General features: G+C 35.2%; 1 long non-coding RNA gene across 2 annotated transcripts in view; it reads left to right on the plus strand.

Moving 5' to 3' along the window:
- Nucleotides 1-19,006, plus strand: part of LOC143246138 (uncharacterized) — a 42,202-nt gene extending 23,196 nt beyond the window's left edge. The window contains exon 3 of one of the 2 annotated variants that reach the window (XR_013025815.1): nucleotides 18,776-19,006. This is a non-coding gene — a long non-coding RNA (uncharacterized LOC143246138). Of the gene's footprint in view, nucleotides 1-14,307; nucleotides 14,665-18,775 lie in introns of those variants that run through there. The other variant, XR_013025814.1, reaches the window with a different exon arrangement.
- Nucleotides 19,007-22,827: the final 3,821 nt, after the last annotated feature.

Here is a 22,827-nt window from a genome sequence, read left to right on the forward strand (position 1 = left end):
GCAAAGTTACTCAAGGGCTATCTTTGCTAGCCGTCCTTAATTTAGCAGTGTAAGACTAGAGGAAGACAGCCTCCCACCGTCAACTCTTGGGTTACTCTTTTACCAACGAATAGTGGGATTGACCGTCACATTACAACGCCCCCCACGATTGAAATGCGACGGGGATTCGAACTCGCGACCCTCAGAGTAGGAATCGAGGGCCTTAACCACCTGGCCATGCCGGGTCATTTATATCCGTTTATTTAACGATTAGAAATTTATTTATGTTCCTGTAAACTTCGCAGGATTGAGTGATGATTAGAACGTTGTGACAGATAAGATATTCTGCTGTACTAGAAAAAAACAAATCAGTATTGAAATCACACTTAGCTTCGATTTTTGGGTCGTTGTTTTCAAAGTAAACTTTTCGAAAATATTGTTCTGCTATACGCCGTTAAAACATTAATAACCTGTTAGATACTGCCAGTTGTGCAAGCTGATATTGTACTGGACCGTTTCGTGTTGCTGATATTTTACTGGACCGTTTCGTGTTTTTTTTTCTATCTCCTGCTTGATATTTGTTTCATTAATACCATCAGAGATTTTGTGTGATGTCATAGCTTTTCGAAAGACACATTCCTGTAATTCAGTTCATTGGTGAGTCATTATTCCAATACAATGTACCTTAAGCTTAAAACATTCATGAAGAAAGCGGAGAACAAATTCCCTTACGTTTTTAATATATTTGATTTTTATTGAGGGTAGCCATTCTTTACTCCAGTATAATTTCAAAGTTCTATTTACGCTTCGTGGAAGGCCCGGCATGGCCAAGTGTGTTAAGGCGTTCGATTCGTAATACGAGGTTCGCGGGTTCGAATTCCGGTCGCACCAAACATGCTCGCCCTTTCAGCCGTGGGAGCATTATTATGTGACGATCAATCCTACTATTCGTTGAGAAAAGAGTAGCCCAAGAGTTGGCAGTGGGTGGTGATGACTAGCTGCCATCCCTCTAGTCTTACACTGCTAAATTAGGGACGGCTAGCACAGATAACCCTCGTGTAGCTTTGTGCGAAATTGAAAAAACAACAACAAACCCTTCATGGAAACAGAAATTGAATGGTTTAAACAAAAAAGTGGTTCTTGAGGTTCATGTAACTTACAATAAAAATATAAGAAAGAGTTTATTCACTATTTCTTTGAAAACAGGTCATTATCTGATAGGTTCTAGAAAACTGAAGCAGTTCATACTGTAAAACAAATAAAATGTGTCAAACTTTACCTGTAGTGGCTTAAAGCTTACGTGTAGGGCTGAGGACGAGAGGGTTTAAGGCACGAGCTGTATTTTCACTTTAACCCTAACAGTTAATTCCACTGTTCAGTTAAGGGTATAAGGACAGATACCGGGCGATACTGATTTGTGGTCCTCCATTTAGTCTGTTTGTTTGTTTTGGAATTTCGCACAAAGCTACTCGAGGGCTATCTGTGCTAGCCGTCCCTAATTTAGCAGTGTAAGACTAGAGGGAAGGCAGCTAGTCATCACCACCCACTGCCAACTCTTGGGCTACTCTTTTCTCAACGAATAGTAGGATTGATCGTCACATAATAATGATGCTCCCACGGCTGAAAGGGCGAGCATGTTTGGTGCAACCGGAATTCGAACCCGCGACCCTCGGATTACGAGTCGTACGCCTTACGCGCTTGGCCATGCCAGGCCTCCATTTAGTCAGTAGATGTATATCAGTGATGGCTAAGCCTGAACTCTGTAAGTTTTCTGACATGGTCGTTTAAACGCTATATGGGAAAAAGGTAGCGTTCATGTTGGAAGTGCCAATATCACCTATGTATATAGAACCTCTAACTTCTTAGCTTCATTCTTTGTCACTTTTTATGTTAACATAACGCTTTGATACTACACTAAGCAGGAAATGTATGGTTTTTTCTATATACACAGGTGTTAAGCGTATTCGATAACCTTGTACACAGCTGAAGAGAAATATTAACGAAACGCGATCATTGCTTATTGTGCGTTATAATCTACAAGAAAGTGTAAGTGCTTATACTGAGTAGAGTTGTTCTAGTCTGTGTATAATTTCTAGAATAAAATGGTTTATAGCTGGTTTAAGATTAGCTTACAAATGTAATCGTTTGAATAAAAAAGAAATTGATTTAAGTGCACGTTAGAAATAATGTTTCCTAGGAGTTCTAGAGGCTGCGAATATTAACGTCATTTAGGTCACTTCACGAATACTTCAAAGAGACAATTTTCCTAAGTTTTCTGGTTGACTTGATATTACTTATATTCTTTTTCTTTGTCCGGCCCAGCATGGTCAAATGGTTAATGCACTCGACTCGTAATCTGAGGGTTGCGGGTTCGAATCTCCGTCACACCAAACATGCTCGCCCTTTCAGCCGTGGGTGCCTCATAATGTCACGGTCAATCCCACTATCCGTTGTTGAAAGACTACCCCAAGAGTTGGCGATGGACGGTGATGACTAGCTGCCTTCTCCCTAGTGTTACACTTCTAAATTAAGGATGGCTAGCGCAGACAGCCTTCATGTAGCTTTGTGCAGAATTCAAAAGAAATAAAATTAAACTATTTGCAGGGGTTTAACGGAAAAGTACCAAAACGATATGTCCGATGTGGTAGGGTTGTCAGGGCGCTCGACTCGTAATTTGAGTGTCACGGGTTCGAATTCCCGTCACAATAAAACATGTTAGCCCTTTCAGGCGTAGGAGCGTTATTGTGTACAGTCAATCCCACTATTCGTTTGGTAAAAGAGTAGCCCAAGAGTTGGCGGTGGGTAATGATGACTTATATTGCCAGATTAGGGACGGCTAGCGCAGATAGCCCTCGTGTAGCTTTGTACGAATTCAAACCAATCTTTCTTTGTCAAAGATAGCAATACATAATTCAACACATAACTATGACAAGGTTTAAGTTTTTGTATCGAAACGATACTTTTACGACTATTACTGTATCTTTCATATAATTATAACATATAATAGAAAATAAGCCAGGCTATATATCAAAAAACAAAATGCATTTGGTTTGTTTTTCTAAATTGTTGTGAAGTTGAAAATTACTTCTGTGAATACAACTTCCTTGAAAGTTTACCTTTCGGTAGTTTATGAGAAATTTTGCTGAACACTTGTCACTAAAATACCTTAAAATCTATTTTTATTGTTTAGTTGACAGAAATACGGCTACAAACTTATAAACTTGTATTGAAAAAAATGCTATGTATTTTATATTTTAATCTATAAAGCCAGGAATCACAGACTCAGTAAAACTATAATAGCTGTTGTTTAAACTCTAATCTGTTATTAATTATCGTTAATATAAGTTGCTAGTGACGTGTTACTGACTGTCTTTATTAGGAGTTGTTAACATGTTACTAATTGACATTATTAGGAGCTGTTAATATGCTATTGTCATTAATAATTGTTAACATGTTACAAATTGTCATTATTAGTTGTTAACGCGTTAGTAATTGTCATAATGATGTACTTTGACTATTAAAAGACCCAAAGAGGCACAATAAACAAACCTAATGATACAGATTTATTGGTAAAAACGCTTAGAAGTACATTGGAAACAGAGTAATAGAACATGACAAATGTTCGTATAAAAAACAAGTTTATTGTAACCTGTTCAACTTTACTGAACACAAATATAACGTTATTATTTATAGTTAGAGAAGTCATGACAATCACTAGGAATAAGTAGGTATTCCTGACACTCATCGGACATAGGTGTTTCTGACACGTATCTTATTTAGTTAAGTGTTCCTGACGCTTATCTTATAAAAGTAGGTGTTACTGACACTCATCGGATATAGGTGTTCCTGACACTCATCTTATATAGTTAAGTGTTTGTGACGGTTATCTTATAAAGGTAGGTGTTTCTGACACTCATCTTATATAGATGTTTGTGATGGTTATCTTATAAAGGTAGGTGTTTCTGACACTCATCTTATATAGATGTTTGTGATGGTTATCTTATAAAGGTAGGTGTTTCTGACACTCATCTTATATAGATGTTTGTGATGGTTATCTTATAAAGGTAGGTGTTTCTGACACTCATCTTATATAGATGTTTGTGACGGTTATCTTATAAAGGTAGGTGTTCCTGACACTCATCTTATATAGATGTTTGTGATGGTTATCTTATAAAGGTAGGTGTTCCTGACACTCATCTTATATAGATGTTTGTGATGGTTATCTTATAAAGGCAGGTGTTCCTGACACTCATCTTATATAGATAAGTGTTTGTGACGGTTATCTTATAAAGGTAGGTGTTCCTGACACTCATCTTATATAAATAAGTGTTTGTGACGGTTATCTTATAAAGGTAGGTGTTCCTGACACTCATCTTATATAGATAAGTGTTTGTGACGGTTATCTTATAAAGGTAGGTGTTTCTGATACTCATCTTATATAGATAAGTGTTTGTGACGGTTATCTTATAAAGGTAGGTGTTCCTGACACTCATCTTATATAGATAAGTGTTTGTGATGGTTATCTTATAAAGGTAGGTGTTCCTGACACTCATCTTATATAGATAAGTGTTTGTGACGGTTATCTTATAAAGGTAGGTGTTCCTGACACTCATCTTATATAGATAAGTGTTTGTGACGGTTATCTTATAAAGGTAGGTGTTTCTGACACTCATCTTATATAGATAAGTGTTTGTGACGGTTATCTTATAAAGGTAGGTGTTTCTGACACTCATCGGATATAAGTGTTTGTGATGGTTATCTTATAAAGGCAGGTGTTTCTGACACTCATCGGATATAAGTGTTTGTGACGGTTATCTTATAAAGGCAGGTGTTTCTGACACTCATCGGATATAAGTGTTTGTGACGGTTATCTTATAAAGGCAGGTGTTTCTGACACTCATCGGATATAAGTGTTTGTGACGGTTATCTTATAAAGGCAGGTGTTTCTGACACTCATCTTATATAGATGTTTGTGACGGTTATCTTATAAAGGCAGGTGTTTCTGACACTCATCGGATATAAGTGTTTCTGACGCTTATATAGATAAGTGTTACTGACATTCATCTTATATACTCATTGTGTATATGTATATGTTTAAGATATTAATCTTGTATATGTAAGGGTTTATTATACTAACGTTGAATGTTGAGTCACCAGTAGGGTTGAAATACTTAGTTGAACGGGTCATTGTAATTGCAACTCATAATTGTTCCATACTACCATTTTTGGTACTACGTGAAATCACGTAAGGGTTACGGGGAATTAATTTTGTTCAAAAGTCCTTTGTTTCTACTTTTTCGATAAAATTTCCAAACCGACTTGGAACACTAGTTGTTTGTTCTTGATATTCGGTGCTTTGAAATAAAAAAAGTGATGAATGCTCTCTTTTATTCACTCAAGATCAAAAGTACTTCACTCTCTCTTTAGTGTTACGTCTCGATAACCTATAAGGTGCAATTCAAGCTATCAGCTTCATGCAATTATTGCCTGCGAAACAAATTGGGCATCTTAAAAGTCTTACTACCTTCGTTCGAAGTCCAATTAACATACATAACAGAGAAACTGCAGTGGCTAAGCAGTTGTAGCTTCCTCGCATTGATAAATTACGCACATTGAAATTGTTTTTGGTCTATTTATTGATCCAATTGCCATTAAATGAGTGGCTCCCATGGAGGCTGTTGTTGCAAAATGTTTGGAGTTTCGTAAATGGTTTGTTTTGCGTAACATATTTTAAATACACAGAAGGTTATTAACAACTGCAAGTGTCCTGTAACTTAAGGTACTGTTATACAACACTTACTCCAGAATGTGAATTATCAAGTGCTCCAAATGTGTCACTGCTGAATAAAATGTTCCTATGTACATTTTCAGATAGAGCCCAAAGGGATTTTTAACCGTCTGTTGCCATGATTAGAGTAATTTGTTACAGTTAGTCAAATGGCCCGTCTCTTTTCAAAGGGTCACTTACACTTTTCGCACAATTACTCTTTCACTACTATTAAAACCTGCGATTCTAAAAGACATTACATACCTAATGACGTCATTTATCGCACTATTTATCTTGTCAAAGCCCCATTTGATCTCCTAAACGAAAGATAAGTTGGCGAAATGTTAACCCTCTCGGTCCGTATCAGGAAACCATCAAAAGCAGATCCTCAAATGGATACATGCCAGTTTGGCCTGAAAACACGTGGAAACAGGAATCTTAAATAAGGAAACTTACGGTTAAAAGATAGAATAGTTACTTTATAGATCTAAACGTTCATGAGACAAATGAGAAAAGGTTTGCCGCTGGCTTAACAGAGTGAAATGAAGTGAATAAATGAAGCACGATATTGAAATAACGAAAGGGGTGATAGGCCTATTTAAATAGAATATTACTTAGTGGAGTCATGTTGATTACTATACGCGGGTGAAAAATCGGTGTTATTTCAGATGAAATGGACCGAAGAAAGTCCGGTTGCTCTAAATCTAATACACCTACACCTCAGCTAAATATCCCCAGGCCATTATGGTCCTTTAACGTGCAATTAAATGCAATCAGTGTGCAATTTATAAAGTATCGTTTATAAGCGCAAGTAACCCTTATTTGCATCTCGTTTTTTTTTTACGAAGCTGGAAAACAAATGTACTAATTAAGATATTTTACCAGCTGTCGTTGAGAAACAGCCCTAAAGATGTGCGTGTGTGTGTATAGATATATACTGCATTTAAGTGAACGTACAGAAAATCCTTTTCCTCACACCTTGCTAACAAATCACAGTGTCTCAGAAGACTTCTGGAGTCCATTTTGTGTTATCGTAAAGAATATAGCGATAACTTTGATTCACAAGACCCTGGGGAGCAGTTGTTGTTTTTGTACAATCTGTTCCCTTTAAGTTTATAAATTTTAATAAATCTAAAGCCCTCTAGTTACTTTATATCACTGTAGGGGACGATATAAAAATTATACTCCCAGGTTTTTAATCTTTCTCGACTCTGTATTAACGTACGAATGTGTGAGAACACTACGTTAGCATGACACTCACATTGATAAAGAACCATCGTATTTATGTTGCAAAAGAAATCTTACTGTGAAGTACCTGACTTCTGAGACACCGTATATATTCAACTGATGGTCCAGCATGGCCAGGTGGTCAAGGCACTCGAATCGTAATCTGAGGGTCGCAGATTCAAATCCCCGTCACACCAAAACATGCTCGTCCTTTCAAGCGTGGGGACGTGATAACGTGACGGTCAATCATATTATTAGTTGATGAAAGAGTAGCCCAAGAGTTAGCGGTGGTTGGTGATAACTAGCTGCCTTCCTTCTAGTCTTACACTACTAAAATAGGAACGGCTAGCGCAGATAGCCTTCGTGTAGCTTTGCACGAAATTCAAAATAAACCAAGCCAGATAAAGAAAACAACAACACAGTTTTGGCTTTTGCGTGCAAAATACTGTGGTCCTTTCAAGCCCTTAAATTAAACAAAGCGTGAAGCACCTTCCGTTTCAGAGATATAGAAATTACCAGCTACAGATGAGGTCAGACTACACGCTTCTGTAAACCACGTTTTTGTACATCAAGAGTGTGCATTGTCAGTCTCGGTCATTTATTTGCTTTTGCTCAAAGCTTGTGTTTTGTCATTGGTATTATCCATTACGGCTCAGCATGGACAGGTGGTTAAGGCACCCGACTCGTAATCCGAGGGTCGCGGATTCGAATCACCATCACCCCAAACAAACTTGCCCTTTCAACGCTGGGGGCGTTATAATGCCACGGCCAATTCCACTATTCGTTGGTAAAAGAGTAGCCCAAGAGTTGGCGGTGGGTGGTGATGACTAGCTTCCTTCCCTCTAGTCTTACACTGTTAAATGTATTTTTTACAATTCTATTCTTGCAGGTATTTCCAGTCTACTTATATACGATCTATACGTATCTTAAGCGTGTACTATGAAATATAACTGATAAAGCATACACTGAACCAACGTATCATGCTATTCTTACCATTAATTAAATTAGATTCTGTGCTCTAACTGGGAAACTGTTACAGTACCACGTTTAAAACACAGACCCTGAACCTAACGTATCACGCTATTCTTACCATCAAGTGAATTAGATTCGGCGTTATAATTAGGAAACTGTTACGTCGATAGTGTTTTATATATTTATATCTAACTACCACGTATGACCTGATACGTCATTCTTGGGCTACTCTTTTACTAACGAATAGTTGGATTGACTGTCAAATTATAACGTTCCAATGGCTGAAAGGGTGACCATGTTTGATGTGACGGAGATTCGAACCTGCGACCCTAGAATTACGAGAAGACCATTAAAGAAAAACCTGAAGTAAAACTAGTACCTTAACTCGCCACTTGGTGTCAACTAATTTTGTAATGACTAAGCAGTAATCCTCTACCATAACGTCGTCAGATGGCTCATCAGGAGTGAGTATCACACACACAGACCATTACTGAAGTGACTCTTTTTAAACAACTCAGTTTCATCGGATTCTACCTAGCACCATTTAAATGTTGCATATATGTAACTCGTGTCATAAAATCAAAACAACTGATTCTTTATCTGCTTTCAGCAAATAGATCGCAAAATGTTAACCACGTATCAGTTCTGGTGTTCATTTTGTTCAAATGCTATCTAACAGTATGTTTTTTTAATTACTGTTCGTGAGGAGGTTTGTCTAGATTATACTGGTATGTCATTCAAGAATACAGAAAGTAAAATGTACACATCACATAGTGATAGCTACAGATTATATTGGTATATTATTCAAGAATACATACAATAAAATGTGCACAACAGATAGTGATATCTACAGATTATATTGGTATGTTATTCAAGAATACATACAATAAAATGTGCACATCAGATAGTGATATCTACAGATTATATTGGTATATTATTCAAGAATACATACAATAAAATGTGCACATCAGATAGTGATAGCTACAGATTATATTGGTATATTATTCAAGAATACATACAATAAAATGTGCACAACAGATAGTGGTATCTACAGATTATATTGGTATGTTATTCAAGAATACATACAATAAAATGTGCACAACAGATAGTGATATCTACAGATTATATTGGTATGTTATTCAAGAATACATACAATAAAATGTACACATCAGATAGTGATAGCTACAGATTATATTGGTATGTTATTCAAGAATACATACAATAAAATGTGCACAACAGATAGTAATAGCTACAGATTATATTGGTATATTATTCAAGAATACATACAATAAAATGTGCACATCAGATAGTGGTATCTACAGATTATATTGGTATGTTATTCAAGAATACATACAATAAAATGTGCACATCAGATAGTGGTATCTACAGATTATATTGGTATGTTATTCAAGAATACAGAAAGTAAAATGTACACAACAGGTAGTGATAGCTACAGATTATATTCGTTCTGGTTGTACATTAAGCTTAGAAGTTTAATCGTACACAATTTAATAATTGTGTATTACAAAATACACATTGTAATGTAAAACCTATAAGCTGTACTCGGACATTATACCATGACATTTGACCGTAAAGACTTTCATGTTAGTCCACCGCTTGTACAGCGGTAAATCTACGGTTTACAACGTTAAACTCAGGGGTTCGATTCCCTTCAGAGGAATGAGTCGATAGCCCGATGTGGACTTACTGTAAGGAAACACACACACACTCTAATGTTATGTGAGAAACATAACGTCATACCGTGAAATATATTTACTATACGGAGGTATTTACGTGTTAAAGGGTGAAATGTGAATGATATAAGGAGGAACCTACAGTCTGCGAAATATAAATGCTATAGGGGAAACCTAGGCATTATGTTATAGATTCTACACGCTTTACGTGAATTCTACAAGTTATGTCGTGAATTATTTACACGTTACACTACGGAATTTAGTAACACGTTTAACAGTAACACATACACACACATTTGTTGAAACGAAGTATATTTGTCGTATATAATACTTACTGGTTTTTTATATCAACAGCGATAAATTATTCGAGAAAGTCCACAAGACATAAAGAGAAACAACTACATAACTTTGCTGTAAAACCTGTACCATAGATATTAAAATTAACACAGTTTACGTCTTCATTCTGGCCCGACATTGCTAGGTGGTTAAGGCACTGGACTCGTAATCCGAGGGTCGCGGATTCGAATCCCCGTCACACCAAACATGCTCGTTCTTTCAGCCGTAAAGATGTTGTAATGTGGTGATCAATCCCCTTATTCGTTGGTAAAATCGTAGCCCAAGAGTTTGCGGTAGGTGGTGATGACTAGCTGCCTTCCCTCTAGTCTTACACTGCTAAATTAGGGACGGCTAGCGCAGATAGCCCTCGTGTAGCTTTGCACGAAATTCAAAACAAGCACACAAATAAAACAAACGTCTTCATTCGATAAACTCAATCACTTAAACGTTATCTACACAGTACACGTCAGAAATCACACGTTTTCATTAAATGGCGCAGAAGCAGTACAACGCTAATGGACAATAAACTCCACATGTTACTAAGTAAATCTGCGTGCTACACATTAAAACTACCTGTGACGTGGTGAAACCTACCCGTTACACAGAAAATCTACATGTTACTCGGTAAAACTTAAATATAATACAATAGAAACAAACGTTACTTAGTAAACTGCACAAATATTTTAGGAGGTTACAGGTATAAGAACGGAGATACTAGACAGTAAAAGTGAAATGACTGTGATATACAATGTAAATGATGCAGCGTTCTGTAGTAAATTATACCTGTTATACAATTACGTTTCGTCTAAAAGGCTGTGAAATCTACATTTTGTAGAATGAGCACTTCAATGACCAGTTAAGGCTAATCGTTATCCGGTAATATCTATACTGTTAAGAAAACATCTTAACAGATAGTAATTTAAACACGCCTTGCTTTAGGCTATGCACTGAAACCTAACAGGAAAGCCTTTTTAATAAATAATGAATCTTATATGCGTTGCTTTGGAATTTAAATATTACGTAATAAAATCTAACAGTTAGACAGTAGAGCCATTTTAATCTATAATAATGAAAGAACCTGTATGTGTGCATGTAACCACCATAGCTCCAAGAGGAAAGATTGTGTGTGTGTTTTCTTATAGCAAAGCCAAATCGGGCTATTTGCTGTGTCCGCTGGAGGGAATCGAACCTCTGGTTTTAGACTTGTAAGTCCTGAGAATTAGCGCTTTCCCAGCGAGGGATCCAAGAGGAAAGAATCTAGATACCTGAAAATTTGTAATCATACTACTAAAGAGTTCCAGAGGGTGTGCACCTGGGTATTATATTTTTATATTTGACTTAAAAAAAGTGTGACTAATTTTTTGCCCAATAGCCCCTAAGCCCCATAATTCTCTTTACTGCAGGCCTATAGAATATCTTCTTAAAGAGTTCCAGAGGGTGTGCACCTGGGTATTATATTTTTATATTTGACTCAAAAAATAATTTTGACTAATTTTTTGCCCAATAGCCCCTAAGCCCCATAATTCTCTTTACTGCAGGCCTATAGAATATTTTCTTAAAGAGTTCCAGAGGGTGTGCACCTGGGTATTATATTTTTATATTTGACTCAAAAAATAATTTTGACTAATTTGTTTGCCTAATAGCTCTTAAGCCCCATAATCTCTTTAATGCAGGCCTATAGAATATCATCTTTCTTTCCTGATTCTCATGAACAATAATTGGAGGTTTCTCAACACAAACATGAGAAAAAAATAGAAATCTGACAATTAAAAAAATAAGTTGAACTAAGTTTGGTAACCTACAGCAAACAATGGAATAAAAATATGGATCAGAGAGTATTGGAGAATTTGGAGAATGAAAAGAATTCAAAGAAAAACACAAGGAAAACACGAACCTGCGAAGTTAAATTAAAACTCGTTGCTTTCAAAGAGAGTTGAGTTAAGTTCGAGAAATGACAGCAAACAAATCAGTTAAAGAATCGACGCATTAGGTTAGATATAGAAGAAACTGACATGAGGGAGACGCTTTTCTGGTACACTGAGACCTCTGTGAATCATGATGGGACTTTAGAATTTCGCAGCGTAGCGTGAGTGTTTTATACTAGTAGATAATAAATTACACACGTCTTGCTCTGAAACCTACATTTATGCAGTTATAAAAGAGGTACTTTTTCGTTATACTCCCGCAATGTTAATACGTTTCAAGTATTTTATATAAATGTGAGTGTATGTTTGTATGATAATTTTTTAAAATATATAAATGTGCAATTTATTCGTTTAATAAATTTCCATAATACGTTTCTAGAAATGTATTAATACGTATTGTATTCACATAGTAACAACTTACCATTTGCAGGGCCCGCCATGGCGAAGTGGTTAAGAGTTCTACAGGCTGCGAATATTAACGGCCTTTAGGTCACTTTACGAATACTTCAAAGAGACAATTTTCCTAAGTTTTCTGGTTGACTTGATTTTACTTATATTATCTTTCTTTGTCCGGCCCAGCATGGTCAAATGGTTAAGGTACTCGACTCGTAATCTGAGAGTCGCGGGTTCGAATCTCCGTCACACCAAACATGCTCACCCTTTCAGCCGTGGGTGACTCATAATGTTACGGTCAATCCACTATTCGTTGGTAAAAGACTACCTCAAGAGTTGGCGATAGATGGTGATGACTAGCTGCCTTCTTCCTAGTGTTACACTTCTACATTAGGGATGGTTAGCGCAGATAGCCTTGATGTAGTTTTGTGCAAAATTCAAAAGAAATAAAATCAAACCATTTGCAGGGGTTTAATGGAAAAGTACTAAAAAAGGTATGTCCGGTATGATCAGGTTGTCAGGGCTCTCGACTCGTAATTTGAGGGTCACGGGTTCGAATTCCCGTCACACTAAAACATGCTAGCCCTTTCAGGCATGGATGCGTTATTGTGTAACGGTCAATCCCACTATTCGTTGGTAAAAGAGTGGCCCACGAGTTGGTAGTGGGTTGTAATGACTGCTTTCCCTCTAGTCTTACATGACAAAATTAGCCCTCGTGTAGCCTTGCACGAAATTAAAAAAAAAAAACTTCTGTTTTGAAATAAAATTAATATTCATAATAGTTTCTGAATCCTCACGTCCTTAAGTCAACAAGAATCGAAAGATGAACAACTGAATGTATATATTCTCACTTTACTTGGACTTTATATACTGTTTATTAAATGAATTTATTATACGGATTTATTTATATTATTACCTAATAGACTCAACTGAGTCATATTAAACCGCCTAAGAATATTGCCTAATAATATAATTTTTTTCTTGTCTTATTTCAGCAATATACTTTGTAAGGTTTCAAAGCTGCAACTACCAAAGGGCTTAAGGTCGTTATAAGAGTGACAAGTCAAGCATTCAACCGCAAGCGTAATCATCTCTGGCTAGTGCGCATCTTTTAATCACTCCCTAGATTTCACAGTGATCCACGAAGTGATTTACACGCCTGTATCTGAAACGTTAGCATTTTGATAACCTGGCTTTCTTAGATCATTTGGCAGCAATGGTATCCGATGTATTTTCACGGGAACTTAGCTCGAGATACTTGCCTAGTGGAAGTCATGCATGACCATTGAGCTAAAGGCTTAGGTTCTTAGGAAAGTCAATGGCTTTCCGCTTGTGAGAAAATTAGGCGAGTAACGGACTCTGTTTTGGCAGATTTATGCGCTTATTCTCCATTAATGACGTGTGCTTGGGATCTGGAAAATTAAGTTTCTGGAGCCATGAGTAAAAAGGATAGAAGCTATGGGCTTCCTTCAGAACGGAAAATGAGCATAGTAGAATACCGATACCATTTATACAACCATTTGGTTTGTTTGGATTGCTATCAAGAAACCACTAGCATAAGAGACTAAAATGTCGTTGTTATAGCTTTTGCTGCTGTAACCCTGTCGATTTTAACCCCTTTGAGCTATATTGGTAAGTAAGGTAATGCTTCCTGCCATTCATGACAACGAAAGGCTATTTAAATCCCCTACTGTCCTCCTTCAGACGCTCAGGTACTTGTGAAAGACATAGAAGACAGTTTGGATTTAGAGAAGTGACGACATTTGCATTTAAACTCTCTTCGACTGAGATTCCTTCACGAAAGTTACTGTATATTTCTTTCAAATGTCAGATTACCTTAACACAAACCTTTATCACCACAGTCGTTATAAACTTGTCTCTCTTCACTCGTTTAAAATTTTTCTACATAAGTTAATTATCTGTTGTACGATATGTACCAAGACCGTGCCTTCACACTTTTATCAAGTAATACTTAAAAAAAGGTTATATTTGTGTAATATGTTTCATGTCACAGGTACTTTTGCTAGTCAGGACAATCGAACCCATGTCTACCTTTAGAAAAGAGAAAAGAAAGACCTGAACCGAAATTAATTCTCTCAGCGAAAAAAAGACGGTTTTCCAGGTGTTGTATAGACACGAAGATCAAAGTGAACATCTCATTTCTATCTTCCGGTAACTCAATACTTAATGACTTTTTTCCAGGTGTTGTGCAGACAAGAAGATCAAAGTGAACATCTAATTTCTATCTTTCGGTAACTCAATACTTAATGACGGTTTTCCAGGTGTTGTATAGACACGAAGATCAAAGTGAACATCTCATTTCTATCTTCCGGTAACTCAATACTTAATGACGGTTTTCCAGGTGTTGTATAGACACGAAGATCAACGTGAACTTATCATTTCTATCTTCCGGTAACTCAATACTTAATGATTATTCTCTAGGTGTTGTGTAGACACGAAGATCAAAGTGAACATTTCATTTCTATCTTCCGGTAACTCAATACTTAATGACGGTTTTCCAGGTGTTGTATAGACACGAAGATCAACGTGAACTTATCATTTCTATCTTCCGGTAACTCAATACTTAATGATTATTCTCTAGGTGTTGTGTAGACACGAAGATCAAAGTGAACATTTCATTTCTATCTTCCGGTAACTCAATACTTAATGACTTTTTCCCAGGTGTTGTATAGACACGAAGATCAACGTGAACTTATCATTTCTATCTTCCGGTAACTCAATACTTAATGACGGTTTTCCAGGTGTTGTATAGACACGAAGATCAAAGTGAACATCTAATTTCTATCTTTCGGTAACTCAATACTTAATGACTGTTTTCTAAATATTGTGTAGATATGAAGATCCACGTGAAAATATTATTTCTTTCTTCCAGTAACTCAATACTTAAAAACGAATTTCTAGATGTTGTGTAGACATCAAGATTCATATGAACATTGTATTTCTATCTTCCGGTAACTCAATATTTCATGACTATTTTTCAGGTGTTGTGTAGACACTAAGAACAAAGTCAACATTTCAATTCTATCTTCCGGTAACTCAATATTTATTGACTATTCTCCAGGTGTTGTGTAAATACGAATATCTACGTGAACATATCATTTCTATCTTCCAGTAACTCAATACTTAATGACGGTTTTCTAGATGTGTAGATATGAAGATCCACGTGAACATTTTATTTCTCTCTTCCGGTATCTCAATACTTAATGACTATTCTCCATGTGTTAGGTAGACACAAAGATCAAAAGGAACATATCATTTCTATTTTCTGGTAACTCAATACTTAATGACTGTTTTCTAGATGTTGTGTAGAAACGAAGATTAAAGTGAACATATAATTTTTATATCCTGGAAATTCAATATTTAATGACTATTCTCCAGGAGTTGTGCAGACACGAAGATCAAAGCGAACATTTCATTTCTATCATCCAGTAACTCAATACTTAATGACTATTCTCTAGGTGTTCTTTAGACACGAAGATCAAACTGAACATTTCGTTTCTATCTTTCGGTAACTCAATATTTAATGACTATTCTCCAGGTGTTGTGTAGACACGAAGATCAAAGTGAATATTTTATTTATATCTTCTCGTAACTCAATATTTAAAGACTATTCTTTAGGTGATGTGTAATTGCAAAGATTCACGTCAACATTTCATTTCTATCTTCCGGTAACTCAATACTTAATGATTATTCTCTAGGTGTTGTATAGACACGAAGATCAAAGTGAACATTTCATTTCTATCTTCCGGTAACTCAATACTTAATGACTGTTTTCCAGGTGTTGCGTAGACACGAAGATCCACGTGAACATATCATTTCTATCTTCTGGTAACACAATATTTTGTGACTATTCTCCAGGTGTTGTGTAAATACGAAGATCTACGTTAACATATCATTTATATCTTCCAGTAACTCAATACTTAATAACGGTTTTGAAAATGTTGTTTCGACACGAAGATGAAAATAACCTGTTATATCTATCATCCAGTAACTCAATATTTAATGACGGTTTCCTAGATGTTGTGTAGACACGAAGATCACAGTCAAAATATCATTTCTATCTTTCGGTAACTCAATACTAAATGGCGGTTTTCAAGGTTTTTGTAGACACGGAGATCAAAGTTAACATATTATTTCTATATCCGGTAACTCAATACGTAATGACGATTTTCCAGGTGTTGTGTAGACACCAAGATCAAAGTGAGCATATCATTTCTATCTTCCAGTAACACAATGCTTAATGACGGTATTCTAGATGTTGTGTAGATATGAAAATCCACGTGAACATTATTTCTATCTTCCAGTAACTCAATACTTAATGACTATTCTCTTGGTGTTGTTTAGACACAAATATCAAAGTGAACCTTTCAATTCTATCTTGTAGTAACTCAATACTTAAGGGTGGTTTTACAGGTGTTGTTAGGCACGAAGATCAACGTGAACATATCATTTCTATTTTCCGGTAACTCAATACTTAACGACTGTTTTCTAAATATTGTGTAGATATGAAGATCCACGTGAACATATTATTTCTTTCTCCTAGTAACTCAATACTTAAAAACGAATTTCTAGATGTTGTGTAGACATGAAGATTCATGTGAACATTTCAATTCTATCTTCCGGTAACTCGATATTTTTTGACTATTCTCCAGGTGTTGTGTAAATACGGATATCTACGTGACCATACCATTTCTATCTCCTGGAAATTCAATATTTGATAACTATTCTCCATGTGTTATGTAGACACGAAGATCAAAGGGAACGTATCATTTCTATCTTCCGGAAACACAATACTTAATGGCGGTTCTCTAGGTGCTTTGTAGACACCAAAATGAAAGTAAACATTGTATTTCTACCATCCGGTAACTTAATATTTAATGACGGTTTTCGAGATGTTGTGTAGACACGATGATCAAAGTGAACATATCATTTCTATCTTCTGATAACACAATATTTAGTGACTATTGTCCAGGTGTTGTGTAAATACGAAGATCTACGTTAACATATCATTTATATCTTCCAGTAACTCAATACTTAATAATGGTTTTGAAAATGTTGTGTAGACAAGAAAATGAAAAGAACCTGTTATATCTATCATCCAGTAACTCAATACGTAATGGTGATTTTCCTGGTGTTGTGTAGACACGAAGATCAACGTGAAGATATCATTTCTATCTTCCGGTAACTGAATATTTAATGACGTTTTTGAAAATGTTGCGTAGACACGAAGATGAAAGAGAACCTGTTAAATCTATCATCCGGTAACTCAATATTTAATGACGGTTTCCTAGATGTTGTGTAGAAACGAAGATTAAAGTGAACGTACCATTTCTATCTTTCGGTAACTCAGTATTTAATGAGGATTTTCTAGATGTTGTGCATATACAAAGATAAACTTGAACATATTATTTTTATCTTTCGGATTTCTTAATACTTAATGACAATTTCTCGAATTTTGTTTTGATACGAAGATGAACGTGGTGAAGTCATTCCCATCTCCTGGTATCTCAATACTTAATGACAGTTTTCAAAGTGTTGTGTAAATACGAAGATCTACGTGAACATATTATTTCTTTCTTCTAGTAACTCAATACTTAATGACTGTTTTCTAAATATTGTGTAGATATGAAGATCCACGTGAACATTTTATTTCTATCTTCCAGTAACTCAATACTTAATGGCGGTTTTCTAGATGTGTAGATATGGAGATCCACGTGAACATACCATTTCTATCTTCCGGTAACTCAACACTTAATAACTGTTTTTTAGATGTTTCGTAGAAACAAATATCAAAGTGATCATTTCTTTTCTATATTCCAGTAACTCAATACTTAATGACTGGTCTCCAGGTGTTGTGTACACACGAAGATGAAAGTTAAGATATAATTTTCATCTCCTGGAAATTCAATATTTAATGACTATTCTCCAAAAGTTGTGCAGATACGAAAATGAAAGTCAACATTTCATTTCTATCTTCCAGTAACTCAATACTTAATGACTATTCTCTAGGTGTTCTTTAGACACGATGATGAAAGTGAACATTTCATTTCTATCTTTCGGTAACTCAATACTTAATGATTATTCTCCAGGTGTTGTGTAGACACGAAGATCAAAGGGAATAAATCATTTCTATCTTCCGGTTACTCAATATTTAATGATTATTCTCCAGGTGTTGTGTAGACACGAAGCTCAAAGTGAACATTTTATTTCTATTATCCGGTAACTCAATATTTAATGACGGTTTTCTAGATCTTGTGTAAACACATAGATAAACGTGATTGTATTATTCTTATCTTCCGGATAACTTAATATTTAGTATCTATTTTTCAAATATTGTTTTGAAACGAAAACGAACGTTGAGAAATGATTTATATCTTCCGGTAACTCAATATTTAATGACTGTTTTCAATGTGTTGTGTTGACACGAACATTGTCGTAAAAATATAATTTATATCTTTCAGAAACTCAACACTTAACGACAGTCTTCCAGGTGTTGCGTAGACACGACGATCCACGTGAACATATCATTTTATATTCCGGTAACTCATTTCTTACGGACGGTTTTCCAGGTGTAGTGTAGACATGAAGATTAAAGTGCGCATATCATCTCTATCTTCCGGTAACTCAAAATCTAATGACTATTTTCCAGGTGTTGTATAAATACGAAGATCTACGTGAACATATCATTTCTATCTTCCAGTAATTCAATGCTTAATGACGGTATTCTAGATGTGTAGATATTAAAATCCACGTGAACATTATTTCTATCTTCCAGTACCTCAATACTTAATGACTATTCTCTAGGTGTTGTTTAGACACAATTATCAAAGTGAACATTTTATTTCTATTTTCTAGAAACTCAATACTTAAGGGTTGTTTTCCAGGTGTTGTTAGGCACGAAAATCAACGTGAACATATCATTTCTATCTTCCGGTAACTCAATACTCAATGACTATTCTCCATGTGTTATGTAGACACGACGATCAAAAGGAACATACCATTTCTATCTTTCGGTAACTCAGTATTTAATGAGGATTTTCTAGATGTTGTGCATATACAAAGATAAACGTTAACATATCATTTATATCTTCCAGTAACTCAATACTTAATAACGGTTTTGAAAATGTTGTTTAGACACGAAGATGAAAATAACCTGTTATATCTATCATCCAGTAACTCAATACGTAATGGTGATTTTCCTGGTGTTGTGTAGACACCAAGATCAAAGTGAACATATCATTTCTATCTTCCGGTAATTCAATATCTCATTACTATTCTCCAGGTGATGTGTAGACACGAAGATCATCCTCAACATATCATTTCTATCTTCCGGTAACTGAATACTTAATGTCGGTATTCTCGATTTTTGTAGACACGAAGATCACAGTGAACATATTATTTCTCTCATCCGGTTACTTAATATTTAATGACGGTTTTTTAGATGTTGTGTAGACACATTATTCTTATTTTCCGGATAACTTAATATTTAATGATTATTTTTGAAATGTTATTTTGAAACGAAAATGAACGTGGAGTTGTGATTTCTATCTCCCGGTAACTGAATATTTAATGACTGTTTTCCACGTGTTGTGTTGACACGAACATCCACTTAAAAATATCATTTCTATCTTTCAGTAACTCAATACTTAACGACTGTTTCCAGGTGTTGTGTAGACACGAAGATCCACGTGAACATATCATTTTATATTCCGGTAATTCAATATTTAATAACTATTTTCCTGGTGTTGTATAAATACGAAGATCAACGTGAACATATCATTTCTATCTTTCGGTAACTCAATACTTAATGACTATTCTCCATGTGTTATGTAGACACGACGATCAAAAGGAACATATCATTTCTATTTTCCGGTAACTCAATACTTAATGAGGTTTTCTAAATATTGTGTAGATATGAAGATCTACGTTAACATATCATTTATATCTTCCGGTATCTCAATACTTAATGACGGTTTTCTAGATGTGTAGATATGAAGATACACGTGAACATATCATTTCTATCTTCCGGTAACTCAACACTTAATAACTGTTTTCTAGATGTTTAATAGACACAAATATCAAAGTGATCAATTCTTTTCTATATTCCAGTAACTCAATACTTAATGACTGGTCTCCAGGTGTTGTGTGCACACGAAGATAAAAGTTAAGATATAATTTTCATCTCCTGGAAATTCAATATTTAATGACTATTCTCCAGAAGTTGTGCAGACACGAAAATGAAAGTCAACATTTCATTTCTATCTTCCAGTAACTCAATACTTAATGACTATTCTCTAGGTGTTCTTTAGACACGATGATGAAAGTGAACATTTCATTTCTATCTTTCGGTAACTCAATACTTGATGACTATTTTTCAGGTGTTATGTGGACACGAAGATCAAAGCGAATATATCATTTTTATCTTCCGGTTACTCAATATCTAATGATTATTCTCCAGGTGTTGTGTAGACACGAAGTTCAAAGTGAACATTTTATTTCTATCTTCTCGTAACTCAATATTTAAAGACTATTATTTAGGTGTTGTGTAATTGCGAAGATTTACGTGAACATTTTATTTCTATCTTCAGGTAACTCAATACTTAATGGCAGTTTTCCAGGTGTTGTGTAGACACGAAGATCAACGTGAACATATCATTTCTATTATCCGGTAACTCAATATTTAATGACGGTTTTCTAGATGTTGTGTAAACACGTAAATAAACGTGATCGTATTATTCTTATCTTCCGGATAAATTAATATTTAATATTTATTTTTCAAATATTGTTTTGAAACGAAAACGAACGTGGAGAAATGATTTATATATTCCGGTAACTCAATATTTAATGACTGTTTTCAATGTGTTGTGTTGACACGAACATTGACGTAAAAATATGATTTATATCTTTCAGAAACTCAATACTTAACGACAGTCTTCCAGTTGTTGCGTAGACACGACGATCCACGTGAACATATCATTTTATATTCCGGTAACTCATTTCTTACGGACGGTTTTCCAGGTGTAGTGTAGACATGAAGATTAAAGTGCGCATATCATCTCTATCTTCCGGTAACTCAAAATCTAATGACTATTTTCCAGGTGTTGTGTAAATACGAAGATCTACGTGAACATATCATTTCTATCTTCCAGTAACTCAATGCTTAATGACGGTATTCTAGATGTTGTGTAGATATTAAAATCCACGTGAACATTGTTTCTATCTTCCAGTACCTCAATACTTAATGACTATTCTCTAGGTGTTGTTTAGACACAATTATCAAAGTGAACATTTTATTTCTATTTTCTAGAAACTCAATACTTAAGGGTTGTTTTCCAGGTGTTGTTAGGCACGAAAATCAACGTGAACATATCATTTCTATCTTCCGGTAACTCAATACCCAATGACTATTCTCCATGTGTTATGTAGACACGACGATCAAAAGGAACATACCATTTCTATCTTTCGGTAACTCAGTATTTAATGAGGATTTTCTAGATGTTGTGCATATACAAAGATAAACGTTAACATATCATTTATATCTTCCAGTAACTCAATACTCAATGACTATTCTCCATGTGTTATGTAGACACGACGATCAAAAGGAACGTATCATTTCTATCTTTCGGTAACTCAGTATTAATGAGGATTTTCTAGATGTTGTGCATATACAAAGATAAACGTTAACATATCATTTATATCTTCCAGTAACTCAATACTTAATAACGGTTTTGAAAATGTTGTTTAGACACGAAGATGAAAATAACCTGTTATATCTATCATCCAGTAACTCAATATTTAATGACGGTTTCCGAGATGTTGTGTAGACACGAAGATCACAGTCAAAATATCATTTCTATCTTTCGGTAACTCAATACTAAAGGGCGGTTTTCAAGGTTTTTGTAGACACGAAGATCAAAGTTTACATACTATTTCTATATCCTGTAACTCAATACGTAATGGCGATTTTCCAGGTGTTGTGTATACACCAAGATCAAAGTGAACATATCATTTCTATCTTCCGGTAATTCAGTATCTCATTACTATTCTCCAGGTGATGTGTAGACACGAAGATCAACCTCTACATATCATTTCTATCTTCCGGTAACTCGATATTTTTTGACTATTCTCCAGGTGTTGTGTAAATACGGATATCTACGTGACCATACCATTTCTATCTCCTGGAAATTCAATATTTGATAACTATTCTCCAGGTGTTGTGCAGACACGAAGATCAAAGTGGACATTTCATTTCTATCTTTCGGTAACTCAATATTTAGTGACCATTGTCCAGGTGTTGTGTAAATACGAAGATCTACGTTAACATATCATTTATATCTTCCGGTATCTCAATACTTAATGACGGTTTTCTTGATGTGTAGATATGAAGATACACGTGAACATATCATTTCTATCTTCCGGTAACTGAACACTTAATAACTGTTTTCTGGATGTTTAGTAGACACAAATATCAAAGTGAACATTTCTTTTCTATTTTCCGGTAACTCAATACTTA

The sequence above is a fragment of the Tachypleus tridentatus genome, chromosome 3 (genome assembly GCF_004210375.1).
Source record: "Tachypleus tridentatus isolate NWPU-2018 chromosome 3, ASM421037v1, whole genome shotgun sequence".
NCBI lineage: Eukaryota > Metazoa > Arthropoda > Merostomata > Xiphosura > Limulidae > Tachypleus > Tachypleus tridentatus.